A 9,374-nucleotide genomic window follows, 5' to 3' on the forward strand; every position below is an offset into this window, starting at 1 on the left:
CCCAAACTGTGCTACCTGATACAGTAGTCTGGGAGCTGACCTTTCCCATGAAGACTGTGGTAAAAAAGGCATTGAATACTTCAGCCTTTTCCTCCTCATCTGTCACTAGGTTGCCTTCCACTCAGTATAGGACCCACATTTTCCCTGATGTTCCTGTTGTTACTAACATACTTGTACAAATCCTTCTTATTACCCTTCATGTCCCTTGCTAGCTGCAACTCCAGTTGTCCTTTGGCCTTTCTGATTTCATCCCTGCATTACCAAGCAGTATTCTTATACTCCTCCCTAGTCATCTGTCCAGGCTTCTGTTTCTTGTAGTAAGTTTCCTTTTTTGTGTCTAAGCTCACTGAAGAATTATCTGCTAAGTCAAGCTGGTCACCTGCCATATTTGCTTTTCTTCCTTCATATCATGATGGTTTGTTCCTGTGCCCTCAGTCAGGTTTCTTTAAAATACAACCATCTCTCCTGAGCTCCTTTCCCCCTTGGACTGGCCTCCCAGAAAATCCTGCCCATAAGTTCCCTGAGGGAGTTGAAGTCTGTTTTTCTGAAGTCCATACTATGCTGCTCTGCTTTCTTCCTTTTGTCAGGATCTTGAACTCAGTCATGTTGTGATCACTGCTACCCAAATTGCCATCCACTTCTACATCTCCTGTTTGTGAGCAGCTGGTGAAGAAGAACATGTCACCTAGTTGATTTCTACAACACTTGCACCAGGAAGTTGTCTCCAATGCTCTCCAAAAACTTCTTGGATTTCCTGTGCCCTGCTGTATTGCCCTCCCAGCAGATGTCAGGGTGATTGAAGTACCCCAGGGGAACCAAGGCTTGTGACCTGGTGACTTCTCCTAGTTGTCTGAAGAAAGCCTCATCCTCCTGGTTTGGTGGTCTATAGCAGACACCCACTACAACATCACCCTTGTCACTCTCCCCTCTAACCTTAACCCAAAGACTTTCAACAGGCCTATCTCCAGTATCACATCAGAGCTCTGAGCAATCATACAGCTCTTTGACATACAGTAGAACTCCTCCTCCTCTTCTTCTCTGCCTGTCCTTCCTGAACAGTTTGTATCCATCCATTACAGTGCTCCAGTCATGCAAACTATCCAACCAAGTCTCCGTTATTCCAATCATGTTATAGTTCCTTAATTGTGCAAGGAATTTCAGTTCTTCCTACTTGTTTCCCAGGCTCTGTGCATTCATGTGCAGACACCTGAGGTAACTAGCCAATTGCCCTACTTTCTCAGTAAAAATGAGGAGGCCTCCCCTGTTGCCCCCTCCTCTTTATGTTTCCTCCAGGTCTCCCACTTCCCAACTTACCTCAGGGCTTTGGTCTCTAGCCCCCAATGAACCTAGTTTAAAGCCCTCCTCACTAGGTTAGCAAGCCTGTCTGCAAAGATGCTCTTCCCTCTCTTCATCAGATGGATCCTGTCTCTTCCCAACAATCCTTCTTCTTGGAACAGCATCCTATGGTTGAAGAAGCCAAATCCCTTCTGCAGACATGACCTGCACAGCCATGCATTGATCTGCAGGATATGTCCACTCCTGCCCAGGCCCTTCCCCCTGACTGGAAGGATCAAGGAAAACAATAGCATCCCCTTCAACCCTTCCCAACAAAGGCTTACAATAAGAAAATGAAATGTCTTAAAGACAGGAAGGAAACAAGATTAAAACAGCTTAAAAGGGAATTAGATTATAGGCACCTAAATACTAGGGGTGGGTGAAGCAGGCTGTATTTGATTGGGATTTGGATTCAGTCTCCCAAAGGGAAGGTGATTCGATTAGTTGATTCAGATCACTGTCCCCAGTTTGATTTGGCTGAATCTGAATCTGAAGATTCTATGCTGATTTGGAGAATCAGTGATTCGGCCATAAACACAGCTTTAAATGTTTTTTCTACATAGTTCGAGGTACCATGCACACTTCATGAACACTGTGATGCTCGGGCAGATGGAGCGTCCCACAGAAGTGTGAGGGGGCCCCCACATGCTCAGCAGAGAACCTCAAAGTGGACCGGAAGTACTTCTGGTCCTCTTCGAGGTCTGTGGCCAAGCTTGCTGGGGACCCCCGCCCCGCGCTTGTGTGGGCTGCTCCATCCACCCCAACATCACAGCATCGATGAGCCACCAGGTACCTTGAGGCGTGTAGAGAAAACTTTTAAAGCTGTGTCTATGTCCGAATCTTCGAATCTTTCTGAATCTCTCCGAATTGATTTGGAGGGTTCCAATTCTGTTTGGAGAGATTAAAGGGTCTCTTGATTCAGTTTGGATTCAGAGATTTGGCCACTGAACTGGGCTGAATCTCCACCGAACTGAATCAGGGACTGAAGCTTCTCAGAGTCATACTACATACCCTAGAAAATGAGATGTTAAGCTCCTCCTCCTGCAAATTGCATTGAATTTCAGTAGGATTTTGAAGCCTCACTCCCTTGATTGCCTTTGAAAATCTCAACCAAAATCTAAATTTCTCCAAAATTAGTGTTGGCTGCATCTCAAAACACAAACCCCATCTACTTCAGGCATCATCAGCCAGCCTGTCATTTTACAGATTATGGTTCCATGCAAGTTACCTGCTTGTATATGATGAATTCTAAAGGAAACAGAGGCCCCAGCTCTAACTTTCTTTCTGCTGGAGGTGCTCCGTTTGCTTGTATTTTGCCTGAATAAATTTAGCCAACTAATTTAGAAAAGAAGAGAGAAAGGGACTGATATCTGTTATTTTCAGATCTAGGCAATTCCTTAGACCCTAAACTGATGGGCACCATGTAAGAACGTAGACAGACATATATTCTCCATTTTCAGAAAACTATTTGACTGTGTATTGTGTTTCTCTCTCACTAAGCTGGTAATCACAGTTGTGGTACCTTATCAAGTGACACTTGACAATCAAGTAATTATATGGCATCTGTAGGCATTTCCCTTATGCACCATGGCAGCAATACTTCTAAAGAACTCCTACTAAAATAAAACCTACTCCTCATAAATCATGCATGCATACTGGCTGTCTCTTAGTCAGTCTTTTCCAGGTGTCCCCTCATAAAAACATGCCATGACTGTTTTTTAAACTATTTCTTGCAACACGGTAACTGCCTGCCACACTCCAAGCCTTTGGCTTTTTTTTTCCTGACAACATCTTGTTTGCCACTTTCCCCATTCATGGAAATCTGAACTGTCCTTAGAGCCCTTCTTAAAATGACAAGTGTCATCATAAATCCTGGATGGATGATGATGTGGATTCTCTACCTCAATATCTGATCATCTGAAAATAATATATACATTATATATATATATATATCTTAATCATTTGTCTGCATCATCACACACCAGGAAGCATATGTATCCCTTCTTGAGTGGCTCTTCATTAATATCTGCCTCCAGGGCCGATCAGAAATTTTCCACTGAAACTTTTGAAGTAAAAAATGGGGTGTTCAGCTTTTGAAACTTTACTTGTTTCCAGCAGTTGACCTGGTTTAGGAGTAGTAACTCCTGCCTCTGCGCAGGGGGCTGAACTAGGCGACCCTCGAAATTCCTTCTAACCCAGGATTCTGTGATAACATCGGGTAAAGAGTCAGCACCTCTCGGTTTTATTCTCCTACTCACCTTTTCCCCCGCTGTGTTTAGTGACTAGGAATTCAAAACCTTACAGCTGCATCAACCAGTCAGTCATTAATATGTTCTTGAAACACTCGAAATATACCATCCTCAGCATCCCTCAGAATTAGCACTGGTCAGAGTATGATTTTTCCCACATAATGGAATAATGTATTTACTTGATTAAAAGATGACCTCCCCTCGTGTAACATGGAAACCCCTCATCTTAGAATCGAGTACAAGGCACCGGGGGCAGGGGGGACACAGGCAGTTGCTGTGGCTTCAGCTTTGACCCCAGTCAGTCCTGGGTTGGGGCCAGAGCTGCAGCTGCTGCCTTCCCCCTGCCACCTCTGTGCCCCCTGCCACTCCTCCCTCAAAGCCTTAAGCCTCTGCTGCTTCTGTCTTCCCTGTGCCACTTCTTCCCCTCTCTTCCCACCCTCCTGCATTCCCCCTTACCTTTGGTCTGCACTGGTGGGCTCCATTTTCACTTCAGCACTGGAGCATGGAGCATGGCTCCAGCCCAGCCCTGCAGCAGCAGTGTCAGCTCTGCACTGCTGCTATGATGGCAAGCTGGAGCCACGTTCAGTGTCCCTGGGCTGCCGCAGGGCCGGAGCCTGCCAGCACCAGAGCAAAGGTAAAGGGGAGATGAAAGGGCAGGCATAGGGGAAAGACTTTGCAGGGGGAGGGAGACGGGAAGAAAGTGGGGTGTGGCAACCCAATGCTGCGGGGGGCAGAAGTGTCATGGAGAGGGGGGATGTTGGGCCTGAGGCTTCAGAGGACAGTCAAAAGGCAGGGTACGTGTGAGAGGGGACAGGCAGCAGGGAGCAAGCTGCATGTGTTTCCCCCTGACCTGCCCCACCACCTCCACACTGCCTACTCCCTAACATGCTCCCTGTTGCCTGTCCCTACGCACTCCCTCCACTGCTTGGCCTCTTCCTGCCTCCCCAACTACTTGCACCCTATTGCCTCCCCCATAGCCTGCCCTAGCACGTCCCTCCCTACTGCCTCCCCCACTGCCTGCCCTACCATGTCCCTCCCTACTGCCTCCTCCACTGTCTATTCCCCCACAACCTGCCCCGTTACTGTTCCCCATCATCTCCCCCCCGCCACTGCCTAAAATGGTGTAGGAATGAATTTAAGATGATCCTCCAATAAGTAGTTTTGATACATGGGAAACCATATAAATGTATACATTTTCCATGAATAGAATCATATTAATGGGGGGAGGGGTGTCTTAAATTCAGGGTCATCTTGTATTCAGGTAAATATGGTATTTTCAGTTTCTGTTGAAAAGCTGAAATACTTCTTTCCAAAGCAGAATTATTTAAGCTGAAAGCTGAAATAGTTTGATTTGGGGACACCACCATGGAGCCTCCTGAGAGTTGCAGTTTGAATGCCTCATGATCCTTTTCTCTTTGGACAGCATTTCTCATGAGGCATCCTGATCATTCCTCTTGGAACCCGTGGCCACAGTACATAAAGCCTGGCTGCAAGAGCCTAGGCCATAAAGGAGAATGGATCTACAAGGAATATCTTCCCCATGCCCCTTTCTGGCTTCTGGATACATTTCTACCAATACTATGGCAGGGAGAGGGGGGATATTTTACTCTGAAAGTCCATTCATGATCTGCTTGACTTGGACACAGATGCAGCTGATAGCCAATTAGACTCTCTCCAGTTCTAAACAAATTCCTTTTCCAGTTTCTGAGTTACTGAGATATGCACAAATGAGTCTTTCTTGCTGTGCAACACCAAAAAAAAAGGTCTAGTAGGACTCTGTTTCGATAGAAGTAATGAATTGTAACATTCTTCCGAGGTAAAATTGTCCTTCCTACAGGAACTGGTAAAAAGAGGAGGGGAAACGTGATTTTTTTTTAAAAAAGAAATTCTCTTTGCAACTGGAAGCATCAAGATTTGAAAAGTTGATAGTGGATTTCAGTAGAGCTATGATAATTTGCATTAGTTGAGAACATTGCTCTGACTTTTGTGTAAGACTTAAATGGGAGCCACAGTGGTACTTAGGCACCTAGTACAGTGTTGCTAACTCTGATGACCCCATTGTAAGAGTTACAATACCTGGCATTTTTCCTTCAAGCTCCTGCTCTTGGGATCATGTGTTTACGTGAGACTCTCAGCTTTCATTTTAACAAGCTTCTGATCCTGATGGCTGCAAAGAAAAAGCCTGAAGACTGGCTTAATTTTCTGGGCTTTCAGGTCTCAAAAAAAACAGAAGGCAAAAACAAAAATATAACCACCCCACCCCCCACTCCCAACCAAAAAAAGATTATTAGTTCAAGATTTTTAAGGCACTCTTAAGAGATTTTAGTTGCCTAGCTCAATTTTTGAATGCTTGGAGCTGGCAGTATTGCTACGTCTACTACTTGTCTTTGAAATTCTTAGCCTAAATACATTGGGAGACACCAGGAAACATTTGTGATAGTATTTGTTTTCCTGCTGCCTGAGAGATACTGTAGCATTAGCCAGTCTTCCCCTGTTTTTTTCCTGAGCCCTGTTATGAAGAGGGCTCCTGTGAACACTAATAGGAGCCTTCTGAAAATCTCTGAAAGCTCAAAGGCCTTAAACATAAGATTTGTTAGTAAAACATGCCCAGTTCCAAGTAGCAAGCATCTCCTACGTGACAGTGGGTGAGATCTTAGAGCAGGCAGTGGGACATCTCCCCATATTTGTATGTTTTGTATTACTCCCCCTATGTAGTGCAGTAGAATTGAGCCAAGGCCTCTTTATAGAATGCCTGCAGTTTTCGTTTGGGTGGAAATGGGGCTTTTGAGTGTTTTCAGTGGTCATTAAAATATCTTATGGACTTTTTCTTATATAGTGTATTTTAATGATGTCTTATTTTCTAATCTTGGCACCATGTTTATTCAGCACCTTGTTAGACACTCCAAAGCCATGGCCATGACTATCGTGTTTTGTTGATTCATCATGGTCTGTTGATTTTTGGCAAATGTTTGCTTTGTTTTAACTTTTGCGTTTGGTTTCAGGTGGACCGTATAATTTGGTCATGCTACAGAAAGTTTTGCTTTGATAAAGTGAAAATCTGAGCATAGCCACAAAAAAGGTGGAGGGGAGATAAAAATGAAAATATGATTACATATGGGCAAACTGTTCTGGTTTTGGTGGTTTGAGCATTCAAAATGTAGTTTTATTCTGGCTTGCAATGGAACCCTGACATTTTAAAATTCTCTATGAAATGAAACCATCATTCTCTGCCCAGAATTACTGGGAGCCCCATCTGCAGGACAGTCTGCTTGATAATGAGTTAGCAACAACAATAAAACATCTTTCCCCTATGCTAATGAAATGCCAAATTCCCATAAAAATGTTTCGCAACAGTTTTTCCAATGAAGCTGGTTGCATTGAAAGTCAAAGGCTTCCTTGTTTATCTCAATGAACTTCTGGTTGGTGAAGGCCAAATCAAGGAAATGAGTCTTTAGTGAGTGGACACCAAATCCAGTTTGGTCTTGAAGGTGCCTACACAAGACTTAAGCAGAATTTAGACATCTCAGTTGCAGAGTGATCCATCCCCAGTCCACAAAATACAAAGTTTGATAGATACCTAAATTCAGGCAGTGCCTCCATTTTGGACTGCAGTGTTTGCTTGGCACCTATACTTCGGCTCTTGTACATGCTCAAAAGTAATTCAGTTTGATCACATTATTGCCTCACTTCATCTAAGCTCTTTTGTGATCCCCTTTGTCTCTGGAGGGACCTGACGCATTAGGCAAGGCCAAAATGCATCAGATCAGTCTTTGGAACTTAAGTGCCTACGTTCTTCCTAAAGTCCCATTCAGACAAAACCAAGGTGGATCTAACACAAAGCACCTAGATTTTAGGCATTAGAGCCCCTAAATGTAGACATCTCCAAGGACAGACTGAATCTCCTTCTGGCATAGATGATCTAGCCCAGCAAATTGAATGGCAAGGTTCAGTGAGAGGCAGGAAATAAGCAGCTGAGAAAAACTGAGGAAGGAAGAAAACATAGGATTCTCTGGTTGATATGGAGAATCTTTTCCATGATACCGTAAATTAAAATAGGTGCTTATGAAGGATGTTTGGAAAGATAGATTTTGCTGCCAATAAATATTTTTACACTACTTTTTTATATCTGTTATAGTCGATCACTCAGTAACAACTGCCACCTTCCGCCAGTTACTCCCCAGGTATGTTTTATCCTGATTTTTTGGTACTATTTGTGCATATGTGAGGGCAATTCTAATCTTGAGCCAAAGAGTATTAAACTTCTTTCAACTCTGCATGTGTTACATTTAGAAAAACATCTGTGCTAAAAATAATCTGGTGACCAGAATAACTGGTTTGTTTAAGGACATGATCAAAGTTAGTGACAGGGCATCTGTTGATTTCACCTACCTTTTGGATCAATAAGAGAATTCTACATAACCACCTGGACATTGTATCCACCACTGACCCAAAGCCCATTGGAGTTAACAACAGTCTTTCCACTGATTTCAAAATTTTGGATCATAACCAAAATTATTTTAGTTCCTTGCTTAAGGAAGGAAAAAGGAACCATAGTATACCGGGCTAGCTGGAAGGACTAAAAATAACATGCTGAATATTATAAGGTCTCAGACTTCTACTGCATTCCTGCGTTTGTGCTGCTACTTTCCTAAGAAGATTTCCCTTTCTTTATGACTTAGAAAACCCAGACTTTGTGCTAGAAAAGCTTGTGCGCTTATGTTATCTGTGAACAAGTTCACAATGTATTTTCCATCCCATCAGAACCTATTCACAAACCAAACTTCTACATAGAGCTGGCTGGAAAGTAAGTCAACAGGTCTGTGAAACTTTTTATGATATTTTATCTTGGGGTGGGGGAGGTTCCATTGAAATTCAAAATGTTGGGGAAAAATCATCAACATTTCAAATCTTTACATTTGAAGTTTTCCAACCTACTCTATTAATATGTCACAAATCTCTGCTCTGTCTTCATGTTTTATATCCAGGTACAGCCTGTCTACACCTCCCAGAGGTACTGTGACTTCTTCTTATGCAATGCTGACTGACTTCTTATTTTTTATTACATTTGGATGACATTTGCTTTTCATAACATTCTTCCAATGAAAAATAAAAATGACAAACTTTCAAAAGTTTGTCCAAATTTCAACACCATCCATTTCCTGATGAGCTAATTTTGACTCTGGCTATCCTCTCTAAGCTTCTGTATCTTTGTTCTTAACAGTAGTCATGTCTACTCAGCATCTGGCATGTGTCTACAGATCTTCATTTAGGAAGTGTTGAAAAATCTAGGAACTGCAAATGGCATATGGACACAGGTTGATGTGTGTGTTATATAGCAATGTTCCAAGTAAAGAGCTACATAGGGGAAGGTATTTGCAGTGCACAACAAGTTTTTTGGTTCCATAAAACCCAGAAACTATGCTACATATTCTTGAGTACCTTTTCTTGGTACTGTATTAATGAAACATGCCTGTGAAGTTTACCTAATTCAAATAATCATAGAACTGTCCTCCACCTTCACTTTGGATTTGAATGGATCCCTTCGCTTTTCTTTTTGTTGGGTTCTCCCACCCATCTGGAGTGGCTTGTTTTGATGGAAAAAGGAAAGTGTATTACTCAGAAAGAAGATACATATCCCATCCCAGGCTAGCAGAAATACATCCAAGAAATAAAACAGAACTTTTTTTTGCTGAGATCTGCAGTCTGCTTTCTAGACCAAAGAAGCTAATGCAACTATATACTAGACATAGGCAGACAAGGATCTTTGAGTAAATGTGATTTCTTTCATTA

General features: G+C 42.8%; 1 long non-coding RNA gene across 1 annotated transcript in view; it reads left to right on the forward strand.

Moving 5' to 3' along the window:
* Positions 1-8,400, forward strand: part of LOC149857553 (uncharacterized) — a 135,787-nt gene extending 127,387 nt beyond the window's left edge. The window contains exons 4-5 of the long non-coding RNA XR_016444064.1: positions 7,720-7,765; positions 8,346-8,400. This is a non-coding gene — a long non-coding RNA (uncharacterized LOC149857553). The remainder of the gene's footprint in view (positions 1-7,719; positions 7,766-8,345) is intronic.
* Positions 8,401-9,374: the final 974 nt, after the last annotated feature.

The sequence above is a fragment of the Crocodylus siamensis genome, chromosome 9 (assembly GCF_052110815.1).
Source record: "Crocodylus siamensis isolate JL-2025a chromosome 9, ASM5211081v1, whole genome shotgun sequence".
Taxonomy (NCBI): Eukaryota; Metazoa; Chordata; order Crocodylia; family Crocodylidae; genus Crocodylus; species Crocodylus siamensis.